The sequence below is a fragment of the Chiloscyllium plagiosum genome, unplaced genomic scaffold, assembly GCF_037043375.1.
Source record: "Chiloscyllium plagiosum isolate Xiang-an unplaced genomic scaffold, Cpla_swu_hap1 HiC_scaffold_44, whole genome shotgun sequence".
NCBI classification, from domain to species: Eukaryota; Metazoa; Chordata; class Chondrichthyes; order Orectolobiformes; family Hemiscylliidae; genus Chiloscyllium; species Chiloscyllium plagiosum.
This window is the reverse complement of record NW_028270182.1, coordinates 15,180,320-15,199,747: the sequence shown is the minus strand read 5'-3', so window position 1 is coordinate 15,199,747 and position 19,428 is coordinate 15,180,320. Positions and strand designations below refer to the sequence as shown.

The 19,428-nt window shown below is 51.4% G+C and overlaps 24 non-coding genes across 24 annotated transcripts; all 24 read right to left on the bottom strand.

The window, feature by feature from the left end:
• Window positions 1-606: 606 nt before the first annotated feature.
• On the bottom strand, window positions 607-678 carry trnaq-uug (transfer RNA glutamine (anticodon UUG)). The gene has a single exon. It is a non-coding gene; the product is annotated as a tRNA-Gln (tRNA).
• Window positions 679-940: 262 nt separating this feature from the next.
• On the bottom strand, window positions 941-1,012 carry trnaq-cug (transfer RNA glutamine (anticodon CUG)). The gene has a single exon. It is a non-coding gene; the product is annotated as a tRNA-Gln (tRNA).
• A 1,192-nt stretch (window positions 1,013-2,204) lies between these two features.
• trnaq-uug (transfer RNA glutamine (anticodon UUG)) lies at window positions 2,205-2,276 on the bottom strand. The gene has a single exon. It is a non-coding gene; the product is annotated as a tRNA-Gln (tRNA).
• A 262-nt stretch (window positions 2,277-2,538) lies between these two features.
• Window positions 2,539-2,610, bottom strand: trnaq-cug (transfer RNA glutamine (anticodon CUG)). The gene has a single exon. It is a non-coding gene; the product is annotated as a tRNA-Gln (tRNA).
• A 1,198-nt stretch (window positions 2,611-3,808) lies between these two features.
• On the bottom strand, window positions 3,809-3,880 carry trnaq-uug (transfer RNA glutamine (anticodon UUG)). The gene has a single exon. It is a non-coding gene; the product is annotated as a tRNA-Gln (tRNA).
• Window positions 3,881-4,142: 262 nt separating this feature from the next.
• Window positions 4,143-4,214, bottom strand: trnaq-cug (transfer RNA glutamine (anticodon CUG)). Its single transcript has one exon. It is a non-coding gene; the product is annotated as a tRNA-Gln (tRNA).
• Window positions 4,215-5,412: 1,198 nt separating this feature from the next.
• Window positions 5,413-5,484, bottom strand: trnaq-uug (transfer RNA glutamine (anticodon UUG)). Its single transcript has one exon. It is a non-coding gene; the product is annotated as a tRNA-Gln (tRNA).
• A 262-nt stretch (window positions 5,485-5,746) lies between these two features.
• On the bottom strand, window positions 5,747-5,818 carry trnaq-cug (transfer RNA glutamine (anticodon CUG)). Its single transcript has one exon. It is a non-coding gene; the product is annotated as a tRNA-Gln (tRNA).
• A 1,198-nt stretch (window positions 5,819-7,016) lies between these two features.
• On the bottom strand, window positions 7,017-7,088 carry trnaq-uug (transfer RNA glutamine (anticodon UUG)). Its single transcript has one exon. It is a non-coding gene; the product is annotated as a tRNA-Gln (tRNA).
• A 262-nt stretch (window positions 7,089-7,350) lies between these two features.
• Window positions 7,351-7,422, bottom strand: trnaq-cug (transfer RNA glutamine (anticodon CUG)). Its single transcript has one exon. It is a non-coding gene; the product is annotated as a tRNA-Gln (tRNA).
• A 1,192-nt stretch (window positions 7,423-8,614) lies between these two features.
• On the bottom strand, window positions 8,615-8,686 carry trnaq-uug (transfer RNA glutamine (anticodon UUG)). The gene has a single exon. It is a non-coding gene; the product is annotated as a tRNA-Gln (tRNA).
• Window positions 8,687-8,948: 262 nt separating this feature from the next.
• Window positions 8,949-9,020, bottom strand: trnaq-cug (transfer RNA glutamine (anticodon CUG)). The gene has a single exon. It is a non-coding gene; the product is annotated as a tRNA-Gln (tRNA).
• Window positions 9,021-10,212: 1,192 nt separating this feature from the next.
• trnaq-uug (transfer RNA glutamine (anticodon UUG)) lies at window positions 10,213-10,284 on the bottom strand. Its single transcript has one exon. It is a non-coding gene; the product is annotated as a tRNA-Gln (tRNA).
• Window positions 10,285-10,546: 262 nt separating this feature from the next.
• Window positions 10,547-10,618, bottom strand: trnaq-cug (transfer RNA glutamine (anticodon CUG)). The gene has a single exon. It is a non-coding gene; the product is annotated as a tRNA-Gln (tRNA).
• A 1,192-nt stretch (window positions 10,619-11,810) lies between these two features.
• On the bottom strand, window positions 11,811-11,882 carry trnaq-uug (transfer RNA glutamine (anticodon UUG)). Its single transcript has one exon. It is a non-coding gene; the product is annotated as a tRNA-Gln (tRNA).
• A 262-nt stretch (window positions 11,883-12,144) lies between these two features.
• Window positions 12,145-12,216, bottom strand: trnaq-cug (transfer RNA glutamine (anticodon CUG)). The gene has a single exon. It is a non-coding gene; the product is annotated as a tRNA-Gln (tRNA).
• Window positions 12,217-13,408: 1,192 nt separating this feature from the next.
• Window positions 13,409-13,480, bottom strand: trnaq-uug (transfer RNA glutamine (anticodon UUG)). Its single transcript has one exon. It is a non-coding gene; the product is annotated as a tRNA-Gln (tRNA).
• A 262-nt stretch (window positions 13,481-13,742) lies between these two features.
• Window positions 13,743-13,814, bottom strand: trnaq-cug (transfer RNA glutamine (anticodon CUG)). Its single transcript has one exon. It is a non-coding gene; the product is annotated as a tRNA-Gln (tRNA).
• Window positions 13,815-15,006: 1,192 nt separating this feature from the next.
• Window positions 15,007-15,078, bottom strand: trnaq-uug (transfer RNA glutamine (anticodon UUG)). The gene has a single exon. It is a non-coding gene; the product is annotated as a tRNA-Gln (tRNA).
• Window positions 15,079-15,340: 262 nt separating this feature from the next.
• Window positions 15,341-15,412, bottom strand: trnaq-cug (transfer RNA glutamine (anticodon CUG)). The gene has a single exon. It is a non-coding gene; the product is annotated as a tRNA-Gln (tRNA).
• Window positions 15,413-16,604: 1,192 nt separating this feature from the next.
• On the bottom strand, window positions 16,605-16,676 carry trnaq-uug (transfer RNA glutamine (anticodon UUG)). Its single transcript has one exon. It is a non-coding gene; the product is annotated as a tRNA-Gln (tRNA).
• A 262-nt stretch (window positions 16,677-16,938) lies between these two features.
• Window positions 16,939-17,010, bottom strand: trnaq-cug (transfer RNA glutamine (anticodon CUG)). The gene has a single exon. It is a non-coding gene; the product is annotated as a tRNA-Gln (tRNA).
• Window positions 17,011-18,202: 1,192 nt separating this feature from the next.
• On the bottom strand, window positions 18,203-18,274 carry trnaq-uug (transfer RNA glutamine (anticodon UUG)). Its single transcript has one exon. It is a non-coding gene; the product is annotated as a tRNA-Gln (tRNA).
• Window positions 18,275-18,536: 262 nt separating this feature from the next.
• Window positions 18,537-18,608, bottom strand: trnaq-cug (transfer RNA glutamine (anticodon CUG)). The gene has a single exon. It is a non-coding gene; the product is annotated as a tRNA-Gln (tRNA).
• Window positions 18,609-19,428: the final 820 nt, after the last annotated feature.

Sequence of the window (19,428 nt, the reverse complement as noted above, 5' to 3'; positions counted from 1 at the left end):
TTCCGGGAGTCTGTATTGTATGCAGTGTTTTTTATGTCGTCGGACTGTCTTGTATGTACAAATGTCATTGTTACCGTTTTGTAGTGATTGAAACTGGGATTTGAGGTTCCTGGTTTCCCTGAAAACTGGTTGAATGGTAGGGCTTGGGGCCTGGCTTTGCTGCTCCTCTCCCTGGTAAAATTGCTGTTTCTCTGTGTCCAGCTGTTACTGTGAATTGTTTGGCAAACTGTGAATTGTTTAATCAAATGAAAGAAAAGAGCACCTGTCCAGCATGCGCCTCATTTCAATTCCTGTCACCTTTTCACCAGCTGCCTGTGGAACACAGAGAGGAGCTCCAAAAACAACACCGCTTGACTGCAGCTTGTCTCTTAATGCTGTGTCCTTCGAAGAAAACACATCCGTGGTTCAGGAGAGAGCAAAAGCAGGCACCCAGTGACGAGCTTAAGACTCCACCTCGGGATTGGCATCATCCTGTGCCTCCCATTCTGGCAGAAATGTGATGAGATCTGACTCAAAGGTGCTAAAAGGGCGGCTCTTACAATTGGCCCGTAGGCAGATTTCACTCGCACGTCCCAAATTAAACAAGGGCCGGGACAAAGCAAGTCGAGGTTCCGCCGAGATTCGAACTCGGATCGCTGGATTCAAAGTCCAGAGTGCTAGCCATTACACCACGGAACCAGCAGTGCTGCGGCCTCAGGCAGCCTGAGCTTTCCTGCATTCACACTTGCAGCAACGCTCTCAGAATCTGGTCTCTTGATGCTGCGTCCTTGGCAGGGAATACTTGCGTGGTACAGGGCAGAGCAAAAGCAGCGCGTGCGCTTGACGCAGGAGCATCGCAAACACTGTGGCAAGGTGAAAACCAGCCCACTTCCATCATGGGTGTGGGAATTTGTGAAACCAACAGTTTTGTCGAAGACAATCGCTCTCGCTGCCAGAAAGAAGGCTCCACTGAGATTTGAACTCGGATCGCTGGATTCAGAGTCCAGAGTGCTCACCATTACACCATGGAACCTTGAGATAGCAGGGGCTGCCGAATCACTGCTCAAGGATGTTTGCCTCATTCGTCAAGCGGGTGAACAGCAACGACAAGGATCACAATGGCAACTGTGGATCTGCTGATCCAGCAGCTCGTGCACTCGGTCTTTCACAAGTGCAACCACGCTGTCTCGGCCTGCTGCCCTGTAAGGCCGGTCGCCCTCGCCTCCGAAATCCACTTTGCCGAAGTTTTCGGGCCGTGCCAGATATGCCAACCTGTCCACGAAACCTAGTTTCTCAGCGGGAGCAGGGTTGGCCATGAACAACTCTGAGCCGGGCTACTGCTCGCTAATCTCTCTCACTGGCAAACTTTCAAGCTGCTGGACAATCGCCTCGCCAGCATTTCACTTTGGCTTCAGCTTTCTCACCTCACAGTTAGCCTTCTGCTAAGTACAGCTGTAGGACAAGTCGCACATCTGCAGTACAGCTGCCTTTTCAAACAGCACCGCTGCTGTTTCTCTCCCTTACCGGCGGCCATCGCTGTGTCAGCGCTGCGATGAGCAATGCTTTTAAGCAAAGTGAGATCTCAGACGGATTGTGTTCAAGAGCAAGTGTCCCTGGCTTTCCGGGAGTCTGTATTGTATGCAGTGTTTTTTATGTCGTCGGACTGTCTTGTATGTACAAATGTCATTGTTACCGTTTTGTAGTGATTGAAACTGGGATTTGAGGTTCCTGGTTTCCCTGAAAACTGGTTGAATGGTAGGGCTTGGGGCCTGGCTTTGCTGCTCCTCTCCCTGGTAAAATTGCTGTTTCTCTGTGTCCAGCTGTTACTGTGAATTGTTTGGCAAACTGTGAATTGTTTAATCAAATGAAAGAAAAGAGCACCTGTCCAGCATGCGCCTCATTTCAATTCCTGTCACCTTTTCACCAGCTGCCTGTGGAACACAGAGAGGAGCTCCAAAAACAACACCGCTTGACTGCAGCTTGTCTCTTAATGCTGTGTCCTTCGAAGAAAACACATCCGTGGTTCAGGAGAGAGCAAAAGCAGGCACCCAGTGACGAGCTTAAGACTCCACCTCGGGATTGGCATCATCCTGTGCCTCCCATTCTGGCAGAAATGTGATGAGATCTGACTCAAAGGTGCTAAAAGGGCGGCTCTTACAATTGGCCCGTAGGCAGATTTCACTCGCACGTCCCAAATTAAACAAGGGCCGGGACAAAGCAAGTCGAGGTTCCGCCGAGATTCGAACTCGGATCGCTGGATTCAAAGTCCAGAGTGCTAGCCATTACACCACGGAACCAGCAGTGCTGCGGCCTCAGGCAGCCTGAGCTTTCCTGCATTCACACTTGCAGCAACGCTCTCAGAATCTGGTCTCTTGATGCTGCGTCCTTGGCAGGGAATACTTGCGTGGTACAGGGCAGAGCAAAAGCAGCGCGTGCGCTTGACGCAGGAGCATCGCAAACACTGTGGCAAGGTGAAAACCAGCCCACTTCCATCATGGGTGTGGGAATTTGTGAAACCAACAGTTTTGTCGAAGACAATCGCTCTCGCTGCCAGAAAGAAGGCTCCACCGAGATTTGAACTCGGATCGCTGGATTCAGAGTCCAGAGTGCTCACCATTACACTATGGAACCTTGAGATAGCAGGGGCTGCCGAATCACTGCTCAAGGATGTTTGCCTCATTCGTCAAGCGGGTGAACAGCAACGACAAGGATCACAATGGCAACTGTGGATCTGCTGATCCAGCAGCTCGTGCACTCGGTCTTTCACAAGTGCAACCACGCTGTCTCGGCCTGCTGCCCTGTAAGGCCGGTCGCCCTCGCCTCCGAAATCCACTTTGCCGAAGTTTTCGGGCCGTGCCAGATATGCCAACCTGTCCACGAAACCTAGTTTCTCAGCGGGAGCAGGGTTGCTGTTGGCCATGAACAACTCTGAGCCGGGCTACTGCTCGCTAATCTCTCTCACTGGCAAACTTTCAAGCTGCTGGACAATCGCCTCGCCAGCATTTCACTTTGGCTTCAGCTTTCTCACCTCACAGTTAGCCTTCTGCTAAGTACAGCTGGAGGACAAGTCGCACATCTGCAGTACAGCTGCCTTTTCAAACAGCACCGCTGCTGTTTCTCTCCCTTACCGGCGGCCATCGCTGTGTCAGCGCTGCGATGAGCAATGCTTTTAAGCAAAGTGCGATCTCAGACGGATTGTGTTCAAGAGCACGTGTCCCTGGCTTTCCGGGAGTCTGTATTGTATGCAGTGTTTTTTATGTCGTCGGACTGTCTTGTATGTACAAATGTCATTGTTACCGTTTTGTAGTGATTGAAACTGGGATTTGAGGTTCCTGGTTTCCCTGAAAACTGGTTGAATGGTAGGGCTTGGGGCCTGGCTTTGCTGCTCCTCTCCCTGGTAAAATTGCTGTTTCTCTGTGTCCAGCTGTTACTGTGAATTGTTTGGCAAACTGTGAATTGTTTAATCAAATGAAAGAAAAGAGCACCTGTCCAGCATGCGCCTCATTTCAATTCCTGTCACCTTTTCACCAGCTGCCTGTGGAACACAGAGAGGAGCTCCAAAAACAACACCGCTTGACTGCAGCTTGTCTCTTAATGCTGTGTCCTTCGAAGAAAACACATCCGTGGTTCAGGAGAGAGCAAACGCAGGCACCCAGTGACGAGCTTAAGACTCCACCTCGGGATTGGCATCATCCTGTGCCTCCCATTCTGGCAGAAATGTGATGAGATCTGACTCAAAGGTGCTAAAAGGGCGGCTCTTACAATTGGCCCGTAGGCAGATTTCACTCGCACGTCCCAAATTAAACAAGGGCCGGGACAAAGCAAGTCGAGGTTCCGCCGAGATTCGAACTCGGATCGCTGGATTCAAAGTCCAGAGTGCTAGCCATTACACCACGGAACCAGCAGTGCTGCGGCCTCAGGCAGCCTGAGCTTTCCTGCATTCACACTTGCAGCAACGCTCTCAGAATCTGGTCTCTTGATGCTGCGTCCTTGGCAGGGAATACTTGCGTGGTACAGGGCAGAGCAAAAGCAGCGCGTGCGCTTGACGCAGGAGCATCGCAAACACTGTGGCAAGGTGAAAACCAGCCCACTTCCATCATGGGTGTGGGAATTTGTGAAACCAACAGTTTTGTCGAAGACAATCGCTCTCGCTGCCAGAAAGAAGGCTCCACCGAGATTTGAACTCGGATCGCTGGATTCAGAGTCCAGAGTGCTCACCATCACACCATGGAACCTTGAGATAGCAGGGGCTGCCGAATCACTGCTCAAGGATGTTTGCCTCATTCGTCAAGCGGGTGAACAGCAACGACAAGGATCACAATGGCAACTGTGGATCTGCTGATCCAGCAGCTCGTGCACTCGGTCTTTCACAAGTGCAACCACGCTGTCTCGGCCTGCTGCCCTGTAAGGCCGGTCGCCCTCGCCTCCGAAATCCACTTTGCCGAAGTTTTCGGGCCGTGCCAGATATGCCAACCTGTCCACGAAACCTAGTTTCTCAGCGGGAGCAGGGTTGCTGTTGGCCATGAACAACTCTGAGCCGGGCTACTGCTCGCTAATCTCTCTCACTGGCAAACTTTCAAGCTGCTGGACAATCGCCTCGCCAGCATTTCACTTTGGCTTCAGCTTTCTCACCTCACAGTTAGCCTTCTGCTAAGTACAGCTGGAGGACAAGTCGCACATCTGCAGTACAGCTGCCTTTTCAAACAGCACCGCTGCTGTTTCTCTCCCTTACCGGCGGCCATCGCTGTGTCAGCGCTGCGATGAGCAATGCTTTTAAGCAAAGTGAGATCTCAGACGGATTGTGTTCAAGAGCACGTGTCCCTGGCTTTCCGGGAGTCTGTATTGTATGCAGTGTTTTTTATGTCGTCGGACTGTCTTGTATGTACAAATGTCATTGTTACCGTTTTGTAGTGATTGAAACTGGGATTTGAGGTTCCTGGTTTCCCTGAAAACTGGTTGAATGGTAGGGCTTGGGGCCTGGCTTTGCTGCTCCTCTCCCTGGTAAAATTGCTGTTTCTCTGTGTCCAGCTGTTACTGTGAATTGTTTGGCAAACTGTGAATTGTTTAATCAAATGAAAGAAAAGAGCACCTGTCCAGCATGCGCCTCATTTCAATTCCTGTCACCTTTTCACCAGCTGCCTGTGGAACACAGAGAGGAGCTCCAAAAACAACACCGCTTGACTGCAGCTTGTCTCTTAATGCTGTGTCCTTCGAAGAAAACACATCCGTGGTTCAGGAGAGAGCAAAAGCAGGCACCCAGTGACGAGCTTAAGACTCCACCTCGGGATTGGCATCATCCTGTGCCTCCCATTCTGGCAGAAATGTGATGAGATCTGACTCAAAGGTGCTAAAAGGGCGGCTCTTACAATTGGCCCGTAGGCAGATTTCACTCGCACGTCCCAAATTAAACAAGGGCCGGGACAAAGCAAGTCGAGGTTCCGCCGAGATTCGAACTCGGATCGCTGGATTCAAAGTCCAGAGTGCTAGCCATTACACCACGGAACCAGCAGTGCTGCGGCCTCAGGCAGCCTGAGCTTTCCTGCATTCACACTTGCAGCAACGCTCTCAGAATCTGGTCTCTTGATGCTGCGTCCTTGGCAGGGAATACTTGCGTGGTACAGGGCAGAGCAAAAGCAGCGCGTGCGCTTGACGCAGGAGCATCGCAAACACTGTGGCAAGGTGAAAACCAGCCCACTTCCATCATGGGTGTGGGAATTTGTGAAACCAACAGTTTTGTCGAAGACAATCGCTCTCGCTGCCAGAAAGAAGGCTCCACCGAGATTTGAACTCGGATCGCTGGATTCAGAGTCCAGAGTGCTCACCATCACACCATGGAACCTTGAGATAGCAGGGGCTGCCGAATCACTGCTCAAGGATGTTTGCCTCATTCGTCAAGCGGGTGAACAGCAACGACAAGGATCACAATGGCAACTGTGGATCTGCTGATCCAGCAGCTCGTGCACTCGGTCTTTCACAAGTGCAACCACGCTGTCTCGGCCTGCTGCCCTGTAAGGCCGGTCGCCCTCGCCTCCGAAATCCACTTTGCCGAAGTTTTCGGGCCGTGCCAGATATGCCAACCTGTCCACGAAACCTAGTTTCTCAGCGGGAGCAGGGTTGCTGTTGGCCATGAACAACTCTGAGCCGGGCTACTGCTCGCTAATCTCTCTCACTGGCAAACTTTCAAGCTGCTGGACAATCGCCTCGCCAGCATTTCACTTTGGCTTCAGCTTTCTCACCTCACAGTTAGCCTTCTGCTAAGTACAGCTGGAGGACAAGTCGCACATCTGCAGTACAGCTGCCTTTTCAAACAGCACCGCTGCTGTTTCTCTCCCTTACCGGCGGCCATCGCTGTGTCAGCGCTGCGATGAGCAATGCTTTTAAGCAAAGTGAGATCTCAGACGGATTGTGTTCAAGAGCACGTGTCCCTGGCTTTCCGGGAGTCTGTATTGTATGCAGTGTTTTTTATGTCGTCGGACTGTCTTGTATGTACAAATGTCATTGTTACCGTTTTGTAGTGATTGAAACTGGGATTTGAGGTTCCTGGTTTCCCTGAAAACTGGTTGAATGGTAGGGCTTGGGGCCTGGCTTTGCTGCTCCTCTCCCTGGTAAAATTGCTGTTTCTCTGTGTCCAGCTGTTACTGTGAATTGTTTGGCAAACTGTGAATTGTTTAATCAAATGAAAGAAAAGAGCACCTGTCCAGCATGCGCCTCATTTCAATTCCTGTCACCTTTTCACCAGCTGCCTGTGGAACACAGAGAGGAGCTCCAAAAACAACACCGCTTGACTGCAGCTTGTCTCTTAATGCTGTGTCCTTCGAAGAAAACACATCCGTGGTTCAGGAGAGAGCAAAAGCAGGCACCCAGTGACGAGCTTAAGACTCCACCTCGGGATTGGCATCATCCTGTGCCTCCCATTCTGGCAGAAATGTGATGAGATCTGACTCAAAGGTGCTAAAAGGGCGGCTCTTACAATTGGCCCGTAGGCAGATTTCACTCGCACGTCCCAAATTAAACAAGGGCCGGGACAAAGCAAGTCGAGGTTCCGCCGAGATTCGAACTCGGATCGCTGGATTCAAAGTCCAGAGTGCTAGCCATTACACCACGGAACCAGCAGTGCTGCGGCCTCAGGCAGCCTGAGCTTTCCTGCATTCACACTTGCAGCAACGCTCTCAGAATCTGGTCTCTTGATGCTGCGTCCTTGGCAGGGAATACTTGCGTGGTACAGGGCAGAGCAAAAGCAGCGCGTGCGCTTGACGCAGGAGCATCGCAAACACTGTGGCAAGGTGAAAACCAGCCCACTTCCATCATGGGTGTGGGAATTTGTGAAACCAACAGTTTTGTCGAAGACAATCGCTCTCGCTGCCAGAAAGAAGGCTCCACTGAGATTTGAACTCGGATCGCTGGATTCAGAGTCCAGAGTGCTCACCATTACACCATGGAACCTTGAGATAGCAGGGGCTGCCGAATCACTGCTCAAGGATGTTTGCCTCATTCGTCAAGCGGGTGAACAGCAACGACAAGGATCACAATGGCAACTGTGGATCTGCTGATCCAGCAGCTCGTGCACTCGGTCTTTCACAAGTGCAACCACGCTGTCTCGGCCTGCTGCCCTGTAAGGCCGGTCGCCCTCGCCTCCGAAATCCACTTTGCCGAAGTTTTCGGGCCGTGCCAGATATGCCAACCTGTCCACGAAACCTAGTTTCTCAGCGGGAGCAGGGTTGGCCATGAACAACTCTGAGCCGGGCTACTGCTCGCTAATCTCTCTCACTGGCAAACTTTCAAGCTGCTGGACAATCGCCTCGCCAGCATTTCACTTTGGCTTCAGCTTTCTCACCTCACAGTTAGCCTTCTGCTAAGTACAGCTGTAGGACAAGTCGCACATCTGCAGTACAGCTGCCTTTTCAAACAGCACCGCTGCTGTTTCTCTCCCTTACCGGCGGCCATCGCTGTGTCAGCGCTGCGATGAGCAATGCTTTTAAGCAAAGTGAGATCTCAGACGGATTGTGTTCAAGAGCAAGTGTCCCTGGCTTTCCGGGAGTCTGTATTGTATGCAGTGTTTTTTATGTCGTCGGACTGTCTTGTATGTACAAATGTCATTGTTACCGTTTTGTAGTGATTGAAACTGGGATTTGAGGTTCCTGGTTTCCCTGAAAACTGGTTGAATGGTAGGGCTTGGGGCCTGGCTTTGCTGCTCCTCTCCCTGGTAAAATTGCTGTTTCTCTGTGTCCAGCTGTTACTGTGAATTGTTTGGCAAACTGTGAATTGTTTAATCAAATGAAAGAAAAGAGCACCTGTCCAGCATGCGCCTCATTTCAATTCCTGTCACCTTTTCACCAGCTGCCTGTGGAACACAGAGAGGAGCTCCAAAAACAACACCGCTTGACTGCAGCTTGTCTCTTAATGCTGTGTCCTTCGAAGAAAACACATCCGTGGTTCAGGAGAGAGCAAAAGCAGGCACCCAGTGACGAGCTTAAGACTCCACCTCGGGATTGGCATCATCCTGTGCCTCCCATTCTGGCAGAAATGTGATGAGATCTGACTCAAAGGTGCTAAAAGGGCGGCTCTTACAATTGGCCCGTAGGCAGATTTCACTCGCACGTCCCAAATTAAACAAGGGCCGGGACAAAGCAAGTCGAGGTTCCGCCGAGATTCGAACTCGGATCGCTGGATTCAAAGTCCAGAGTGCTAGCCATTACACCACGGAACCAGCAGTGCTGCGGCCTCAGGCAGCCTGAGCTTTCCTGCATTCACACTTGCAGCAACGCTCTCAGAATCTGGTCTCTTGATGCTGCGTCCTTGGCAGGGAATACTTGCGTGGTACAGGGCAGAGCAAAAGCAGCGCGTGCGCTTGACGCAGGAGCATCGCAAACACTGTGGCAAGGTGAAAACCAGCCCACTTCCATCATGGGTGTGGGAATTTGTGAAACCAACAGTTTTGTCGAAGACAATCGCTCTCGCTGCCAGAAAGAAGGCTCCACCGAGATTTGAACTCGGATCGCTGGATTCAGAGTCCAGAGTGCTCACCATTACACTATGGAACCTTGAGATAGCAGGGGCTGCCGAATCACTGCTCAAGGATGTTTGCCTCATTCGTCAAGCGGGTGAACAGCAACGACAAGGATCACAATGGCAACTGTGGATCTGCTGATCCAGCAGCTCGTGCACTCGGTCTTTCACAAGTGCAACCACGCTGTCTCGGCCTGCTGCCCTGTAAGGCCGGTCGCCCTCGCCTCCGAAATCTACTTTGCCGAAGTTTTCGGGCCGTGCCAGATATGCCAACCTGTCCACGAAACCTAGTTTCTCAGCGGGAGCAGGGTTGGCCATGAACAACTCTGAGCCGGGCTACTGCTCGCTAATCTCTCTCACTGGCAAACTTTCAAGCTGCTGGACAATCGCCTCGCCAGCATTTCACTTTGGCTTCAGCTTTCTCACCTCACAGTTAGCCTTCTGCTAAGTACAGCTGTAGGACAAGTCGCACATCTGCAGTACAGCTGCCTTTTCAAACAGCACCGCTGCTGTTTCTCTCCCTTACCGGCGGCCATCGCTGTGTCAGCGCTGCGATGAGCAATGCTTTTAAGCAAAGTGAGATCTCAGACGGATTGTGTTCAAGAGCACGTGTCCCTGGCTTTCCGGGAGTCTGTATTGTATGCAGTGTTTTTTATGTCGTCGGACTGTCTTGTATGTACAAATGTCATTGTTACCGTTTTGTAGTGATTGAAACTGGGATTTGAGGTTCCTGGTTTCCCTGAAAACTGGTTGAATGGTAGGGCTTGGGGCCTGGCTTTGCTGCTCCTCTCCCTGGTAAAATTGCTGTTTCTCTGTGTCCAGCTGTTACTGTGAATTGTTTGGCAAACTGTGAATTGTTTAATCAAATGAAAGAAAAGAGCACCTGTCCAGCATGCGCCTCATTTCAATTCCTGTCACCTTTTCACCAGCTGCCTGTGGAACACAGAGAGGAGCTCCAAAAACAACACCGCTTGACTGCAGCTTGTCTCTTAATGCTGTGTCCTTCGAAGAAAACACATCCGTGGTTCAGGAGAGAGCAAAAGCAGGCACCCAGTGACGAGCTTAAGACTCCACCTCGGGATTGGCATCATCCTGTGCCTCCCATTCTGGCAGAAATGTGATGAGATCTGACTCAAAGGTGCTAAAAGGGCGGCTCTTACAATTGGCCCGTAGGCAGATTTCACTCGCACGTCCCAAATTAAACAAGGGCCGGGACAAAGCAAGTCGAGGTTCCGCCGAGATTCGAACTCGGATCGCTGGATTCAAAGTCCAGAGTGCTAGCCATTACACCACGGAACCAGCAGTGCTGCGGCCTCAGGCAGCCTGAGCTTTCCTGCATTCACACTTGCAGCAACGCTCTCAGAATCTGGTCTCTTGATGCTGCGTCCTTGGCAGGGAATACTTGCGTGGTACAGGGCAGAGCAAAAGCAGCGCGTGCGCTTGACGCAGGAGCATCGCAAACACTGTGGCAAGGTGAAAACCAGCCCACTTCCATCATGGGTGTGGGAATTTGTGAAACCAACAGTTTTGTCGAAGACAATCGCTCTCGCTGCCAGAAAGAAGGCTCCACCGAGATTTGAACTCGGATCGCTGGATTCAGAGTCCAGAGTGCTCACCATTACACTATGGAACCTTGAGATAGCAGGGGCTGCCGAATCACTGCTCAAGGATGTTTGCCTCATTCGTCAAGCGGGTGAACAGCAACGACAAGGATCACAATGGCAACTGTGGATCTGCTGATCCAGCAGCTCGTGCACTCGGTCTTTCACAAGTGCAACCACGCTGTCTCGGCCTGCTGCCCTGTAAGGCCGGTCGCCCTCGCCTCCGAAATCTACTTTGCCGAAGTTTTCGGGCCGTGCCAGATATGCCAACCTGTCCACGAAACCTAGTTTCTCAGCGGGAGCAGGGTTGGCCATGAACAACTCTGAGCCGGGCTACTGCTCGCTAATCTCTCTCACTGGCAAACTTTCAAGCTGCTGGACAATCGCCTCGCCAGCATTTCACTTTGGCTTCAGCTTTCTCACCTCACAGTTAGCCTTCTGCTAAGTACAGCTGTAGGACAAGTCGCACATCTGCAGTACAGCTGCCTTTTCAAACAGCACCGCTGCTGTTTCTCTCCCTTACCGGCGGCCATCGCTGTGTCAGCGCTGCGATGAGCAATGCTTTTAAGCAAAGTGAGATCTCAGACGGATTGTGTTCAAGAGCATGTGTCCCTGGCTTTCCGGGAGTCTGTATTGTATGCAGTGTTTTTTATGTCGTCGGACTGTCTTGTATGTACAAATGTCATTGTTACCGTTTTGTAGTGATTGAAACTGGGATTTGAGGTTCCTGGTTTCCCTGAAAACTGGTTGAATGGTAGGGCTTGGGGCCTGGCTTTGCTGCTCCTCTCCCTGGTAAAATTGCTGTTTCTCTGTGTCCAGCTGTTACTGTGAATTGTTTGGCAAACTGTGAATTGTTTAATCAAATGAAAGAAAAGAGCACCTGTCCAGCATGCGCCTCATTTCAATTCCTGTCACCTTTTCACCAGCTGCCTGTGGAACACAGAGAGGAGCTCCAAAAACAACACCGCTTGACTGCAGCTTGTCTCTTAATGCTGTGTCCTTCGAAGAAAACACATCCGTGGTTCAGGAGAGAGCAAAAGCAGGCACCCAGTGACGAGCTTAAGACTCCACCTCGGGATTGGCATCATCCTGTGCCTCCCATTCTGGCAGAAATGTGATGAGATCTGACTCAAAGGTGCTAAAAGGGCGGCTCTTACAATTGGCCCGTAGGCAGATTTCACTCGCACGTCCCAAATTAAACAAGGGCCGGGACAAAGCAAGTCGAGGTTCCGCCGAGATTCGAACTCGGATCGCTGGATTCAAAGTCCAGAGTGCTAGCCATTACACCACGGAACCAGCAGTGCTGCGGCCTCAGGCAGCCTGAGCTTTCCTGCATTCACACTTGCAGCAACGCTCTCAGAATCTGGTCTCTTGATGCTGCGTCCTTGGCAGGGAATACTTGCGTGGTACAGGGCAGAGCAAAAGCAGATCGTGCGCTTGTCGCAGGAGCATCGCAAACACTGTGGCAAGGTGAAAACCAGCCCACTTCCATCATGGGTGTGGGAATTTGTGAAACCAACAGTTTTGTCGAAGACAATCGCTCTCGCTGCCAGAAAGAAGGCTCCACCGAGATTTGAACTCGGATCGCTGGATTCAGAGTCCAGAGTGCTCACCATTACACCATGGAACCTTGAGATAGCAGGGGCTGCCGAATCACTGCTCAAGGATGTTTGCCTCATTCGTCAAGCGGGTGAACAGCAACGACAAGGATCACAATGGCAACTGTGGATCTGCTGATCCAGCAGCTCGTGCACTCGGTCTTTCACAAGTGCAACCACGCTGTCTCGGCCTGCTGCCCTGTAAGGCCGGTCGCCCTCGCCTCCGAAATCCACTTTGCCGAAGTTTTCGGGCCGTGCCAGATATGCCAACCTGTCCACGAAACCTAGTTTCTCAGCGGGAGCAGGGTTGGCCATGAACAACTCTGAGCCGGGCTACTGCTCGCTAATCTCTCTCACTGGCAAACTTTCAAGCTGCTGGACAATCGCCTCGCCAGCATTTCACTTTGGCTTCAGCTTTCTCACCTCACAGTTAGCCTTCTGCTAAGTACAGCTGTAGGACAAGTCGCACATCTGCAGTACAGCTGCCTTTTCAAACAGCACCGCTGCTGTTTCTCTCCCTTACCGGCGGCCATCGCTGTGTCAGCGCTGCGATGAGCAATGCTTTTAAGCAAAGTGAGATCTCAGACGGATTGTGTTCAAGAGCATGTGTCCCTGGCTTTCCGGGAGTCTGTATTGTATGCAGTGTTTTTTATGTCGTCGGACTGTCTTGTATGTACAAATGTCATTGTTACCGTTTTGTAGTGATTGAAACTGGGATTTGAGGTTCCTGGTTTCCCTGAAAACTGGTTGAATGGTAGGGCTTGGGGCCTGGCTTTGCTGCTCCTCTCCCTGGTAAAATTGCTGTTTCTCTGTGTCCAGCTGTTACTGTGAATTGTTTGGCAAACTGTGAATTGTTTAATCAAATGAAAGAAAAGAGCACCTGTCCAGCATGCGCCTCATTTCAATTCCTGTCACCTTTTCACCAGCTGCCTGTGGAACACAGAGAGGAGCTCCAAAAACAACACCGCTTGACTGCAGCTTGTCTCTTAATGCTGTGTCCTTCGAAGAAAACACATCCGTGGTTCAGGAGAGAGCAAAAGCAGGCACCCAGTGACGAGCTTAAGACTCCACCTCGGGATTGGCATCATCCTGTGCCTCCCATTCTGGCAGAAATGTGATGAGATCTGACTCAAAGGTGCTAAAAGGGCGGCTCTTACAATTGGCCCGTAGGCAGATTTCACTCGCACGTCCCAAATTAAACAAGGGCCGGGACAAAGCAAGTCGAGGTTCCGCCGAGATTCGAACTCGGATCGCTGGATTCAAAGTCCAGAGTGCTAGCCATTACACCACGGAACCAGCAGTGCTGCGGCCTCAGGCAGCCTGAGCTTTCCTGCATTCACACTTGCAGCAACGCTCTCAGAATCTGGTCTCTTGATGCTGCGTCCTTGGCAGGGAATACTTGCGTGGTACAGGGCAGAGCAAAAGCAGATCGTGCGCTTGTCGCAGGAGCATCGCAAACACTGTGGCAAGGTGAAAACCAGCCCACTTCCATCATGGGTGTGGGAATTTGTGAAACCAACAGTTTTGTCGAAGACAATCGCTCTCGCTGCCAGAAAGAAGGCTCCACCGAGATTTGAACTCGGATCGCTGGATTCAGAGTCCAGAGTGCTCACCATTACACCATGGAACCTTGAGATAGCAGGGGCTGCCGAATCACTGCTCAAGGATGTTTGCCTCATTCGTCAAGCGGGTGAACAGCAACGACAAGGATCACAATGGCAACTGTGGATCTGCTGATCCAGCAGCTCGTGCACTCGGTCTTTCACAAGTGCAACCACGCTGTCTCGGCCTGCTGCCCTGTAAGGCCGGTCGCCCTCGCCTCCGAAATCCACTTTGCCGAAGTTTTCGGGCCGTGCCAGATATGCCAACCTGTCCACGAAACCTAGTTTCTCAGCGGGAGCAGGGTTGGCCATGAACAACTCTGAGCCGGGCTACTGCTCGCTAATCTCTCTCACTGGCAAACTTTCAAGCTGCTGGACAATCGCCTCGCCAGCATTTCACTTTGGCTTCAGCTTTCTCACCTCACAGTTAGCCTTCTGCTAAGTACAGCTGTAGGACAAGTCGCACATCTGCAGTACAGCTGCCTTTTCAAACAGCACCGCTGCTGTTTCTCTCCCTTACCGGCGGCCATCGCTGTGTCAGCGCTGCGATGAGCAATGCTTTTAAGCAAAGTGAGATCTCAGACGGATTGTGTTCAAGAGCACGTGTCCCTGGCTTTCCGGGAGTCTGTATTGTATGCAGTGTTTTTTATGTCGTCGGACTGTCTTGTATGTACAAATGTCATTGTTACCGTTTTGTAGTGATTGAAACTGGGATTTGAGGTTCCTGGTTTCCCTGAAAACTGGTTGAATGGTAGGGCTTGGGGCCTGGCTTTGCTGCTCCTCTCCCTGGTAAAATTGCTGTTTCTCTGTGTCCAGCTGTTACTGTGAATTGTTTGGCAAACTGTGAATTGTTTAATCAAATGAAAGAAAAGAGCACCTGTCCAGCATGCGCCTCATTTCAATTCCTGTCACCTTTTCACCAGCTGCCTGTGGAACACAGAGAGGAGCTCCAAAAACAACACCGCTTGACTGCAGCTTGTCTCTTAATGCTGTGTCCTTCGAAGAAAACACATCCGTGGTTCAGGAGAGAGCAAAAGCAGGCACCCAGTGACGAGCTTAAGACTCCACCTCGGGATTGGCATCATCCTGTGCCTCCCATTCTGGCAGAAATGTGATGAGATCTGACTCAAAGGTGCTAAAAGGGCGGCTCTTACAATTGGCCCGTAGGCAGATTTCACTCGCACGTCCCAAATTAAACAAGGGCCGGGACAAAGCAAGTCGAGGTTCCGCCGAGATTCGAACTCGGATCGCTGGATTCAAAGTCCAGAGTGCTAGCCATTACACCACGGAACCAGCAGTGCTGCGGCCTCAGGCAGCCTGAGCTTTCCTGCATTCACACTTGCAGCAACGCTCTCAGAATCTGGTCTCTTGATGCTGCGTCCTTGGCAGGGAATACTTGCGTGGTACAGGGCAGAGCAAAAGCAGCGCGTGCGCTTGACGCAGGAGCATCGCAAACACTGTGGCAAGGTGAAAACCAGCCCACTTCCATCATGGGTGTGGGAATTTGTGAAACCAACAGTTTTGTCGAAGACAATCGCTCTCGCTGCCAGAAAGAAGGCTCCACCGAGATTTGAACTCGGATCGCTGGATTCAGAGTCCAGAGTGCTCACCATTACACCATGGAACCCTGAGATAGCAGGGGCTGCCGAATCACTGCTCAAGGATGTTTGCCTCATTCGTCAAGCGGGTGAACAGCAACGACAAGGATCACAATGGCAACTGTGGATCTGCTGATCCAGCAGCTCGTGCACTCGGTCTTTCACAAGTGCAACCACGCTGTCTCGGCCTGCTGCCCTGTAAGGCCGGTCGCCCTCGCCTCCGAAATCCACTTTGCCGAAGTTTTCGGGCCGTGCCAGATATGCCAACCTGTCCACGAAACCTAGTTTCTCAGCGGGAGCAGGGTTGGCCATGAACAACTCTGAGCCGGGCTACTGCTCGCTAATCTCTCTCACTGGCAAACTTTCAAGCTGCTGGACAATCGCCTCGCCAGCATTTCACTTTGGCTTCAGCTTTCTCACCTCACAGTTAGCCTTCTGCTAAGTACAGCTGTAGGACAAGTCGCACATCTGCAGTACAGCTGCCTTTTCAAACAGCACCGCTGCTGTTTCTCTCCCTTACCGGCGGCCATCGCTGTGTCAGCGCTGCGATGAGCAATGCTTTTAAGCAAAGTGAGATCTCAGACGGATTGTGTTCAAGAGCACGTGTCCCTGGCTTTCCGGGAGTCTGTATTGTATGCAGTGTTTTTTATGTCGTCGGACTGTCTTGTATGTACAAATGTCATTGTTACCGTTTTGTAGTGATTGAAACTGGGATTTGAGGTTCCTGGTTTCCCTGAAAACTGGTTGAATGGTAGGGCTTGGGGCCTGGCTTTGCTGCTCCTCTCCCTGGTAAAATTGCTGTTTCTCTGTGTCCAGCTGTTACTGTGAATTGTTTGGCAAACTGTGAATTGTTTAATCAAATGAAAGAAAAGAGCACCTGTCCAGCATGCGCCTCATTTCAATTCCTGTCACCTTTTCACCAGCTGCCTGTGGAACACAGAGAGGAGCTCCAAAAACAACACCGCTTGACTGCAGCTTGTCTCTTAATGCTGTGTCCTTCGAAGAAAACACATCCGTGGTTCAGGAGAGAGCAAAAGCAGGCACCCAGTGACGAGCTTAAGACTCCACCTCGGGATTGGCATCATCCTGTGCCTCCCATTCTGGCAGAAATGTGATGAGATCTGACTCAAAGGTGCTAAAAGGGCGGCTCTTACAATTGGCCCGTAGGCAGATTTCACTCGCACGTCCCAAATTAAACAAGGGCCGGGACAAAGCAAGTCGAGGTTCCGCCGAGATTCGAACTCGGATCGCTGGATTCAAAGTCCAGAGTGCTAGCCATTACACCACGGAACCAGCAGTGCTGCGGCCTCAGGCAGCCTGAGCTTTCCTGCATTCACACTTGCAGCAACGCTCTCAGAATCTGGTCTCTTGATGCTGCGTCCTTGGCAGGGAATACTTGCGTGGTACAGGGCAGAGCAAAAGCAGCGCGTGCGCTTGACGCAGGAGCATCGCAAACACTGTGGCAAGGTGAAAACCAGCCCACTTCCATCATGGGTGTGGGAATTTGTGAAACCAACAGTTTTGTCGAAGACAATCGCTCTCGCTGCCAGAAAGAAGGCTCCACTGAGATTTGAACTCGGATCGCTGGATTCAGAGTCCAGAGTGCTCACCATTACACTATGGAACCTTGAGATAGCAGGGGCTGCCGAATCACTGCTCAAGGATGTTTGCCTCATTCGTCAAGCGGGTGAACAGCAACGACAAGGATCACAATGGCAACTGTGGATCTGCTGATCCAGCAGCTCGTGCACTCGGTCTTTCACAAGTGCAACCACGCTGTCTCGGCCTGCTGCCCTGTAAGGCCGGTCGCCCTCGCCTCCGAAATCTACTTTGCCGAAGTTTTCGGGCCGTGCCAGATATGCCAACCTGTCCACGAAACCTAGTTTCTCAGCGGGAGCAGGGTTGGCCATGAACAACTCTGAGCCGGGCTACTGCTCGCTAATCTCTCTCACTGGCAAACTTTCAAGCTGCTGGACAATCGCCTCGCCAGCATTTCACTTTGGCTTCAGCTTTCTCACCTCACAGTTAGCCTTCTGCTAAGTACAGCTGTAGGACAAGTCGCACATCTGCAGTACAGCTGCCTTTTCAAACAGCACCGCTGCTGTTTCTCTCCCTTACCGGCGGCCATCGCTGTGTCAGCGCTGCGATGAGCAATGCTTTTAAGCAAAGTGAGATCTCAGACGGATTGTGTTCAAGAGCACGTGTCCCTGGCTTTCCGGGAGTCTGTATTGTATGCAGTGTTTTTTATGTCGTCGGACTGTCTTGTATGTACAAATGTCATTGTTACCGTTTTGTAGTGATTGAAACTGGGATTTGAGGTTCCTGGTTTCCCTGAAAACTGGTTGAATGGTAGGGCTTGGGGCCTGGCTTTGCTGCTCCTCTCCCTGGTAAAATTGCTGTTTCTCTGTGTCCAGCTGTTACTGTGAATTGTTTGGCAAACTGTGAATTGTTTAATCAAATGAAAGAAAAGAGCACCTGTCCAGCATGCGCCTCATTTCAATTCCTGTCACCTTTTCACCAGCTGCCTGTGGAACACAGAGAGGAGCTCCAAAAACAACACCGCTTGACTGCAGCTTGTCTCTTAATGCTGTGTCCTTCGAAGAAAACACATCCGTGGTTCAGGAGAGAGCAAAAGCAGGCACCCAGTGACGAGCTTAAGACTCCACCTCGGGATTGGCATCATCCTGTGCCTCCCATTCTGGCAGAAATGTGATGAGATCTGACTCAAAGGTGCTAAAAGGGCGGCTCTTACAATTGGCCCGTAGGCAGATTTCACTCGCACGTCCCAAATTAAACAAGGGCCGGGACAAAGCAAGTCGAGGTTCCGCCGAGATTCGAACTCGGATCGCTGGATTCAAAGTCCAGAGTGCTAGCCATTACACCACGGAACCAGCAGTGCTGCGGCCTCAGGCAGCCTGAGCTTTCCTGCATTCACACTTGCAGCAACGCTCTCAGAATCTGGTCTCTTGATGCTGCGTCCTTGGCAGGGAATACTTGCGTGGTACAGGGCAGAGCAAAAGCAGATCGTGCGCTTGTCGCAGGAGCATCGCAAACACTGTGGCAAGGTGAAAACCAGCCCACTTCCATCATGGGTGTGGGAATTTGTGAAACCAACAGTTTTGTCGAAGACAATCGCTCACGCTGCCAGAAAGAAGGCTCCACCGAGATTTGAACTCGGATCGCTGGATTCAGAGTCCAGAGTGCTCACCATTACACCATGGAACCTTGAGATAGCAGGGGCTGCCGAATCACTGCTCAAGGATGTTTGCCTCATTCGTCAAGCGGGTGAACAGCAACGACAAGGATCACAATGGCAACTGTGGATCTGCTGATCCAGCAGCTCGTGCACTCGGTCTTTCACAAGTGCAACCACGCTGTCTCGGCCTGCTGCCCTGTAAGGCCGGTCGCCCTCGCCTCCGAAATCTACTTTGCCGAAGTTTTCGGGCCGTGCCAGATATGCCAACCTGTCCACGAAACCTAGTTTCTCAGCGGGAGCAGGGTTGGCCATGAACAACTCTGAGCCGGGCTACTGCTCGCTAATCTCTCTCACTGGCAAACTTTCAAGCTGCTGGACAATCGCCTCGCCAGCATTTCACTTTGGCTTCAGCTTTCTCACCTCACAGTTAGCCTTCTGCTAAGTACAGCTGTAGGACAAGTCGCACATCTGCAGTACAGCTGCCTTTTCAAACAGCACCGCTGCTGTTTCTCTCCCTTACCGGCGGCCATCGCTGTGTCAGCGCTGCGATGAGCAATGCTTTTAAGCAAAGTGAGATCTCAGACGGATTGTGTTCAAGAGCACGTGTCCCTGGCTTTCCGGGAGTCTGTATTGTATGCAGTGTTTTTTATGTCGTCGGACTGTCTTGTATGTACAAATGTCATTGTTACCGTTTTGTAGTGATTGAAACTGGGATTTGAGGTTCCTGGTTTCCCTGAAAACTGGTTGAATGGTAGGGCTTGGGGCCTGGCTTTGCTGCTCCTCTCCCTGGTAAAATTGCTGTTTCTCTGTGTCCAGCTGTTACTGTGAATTGTTTGGCAAACTGTGAAT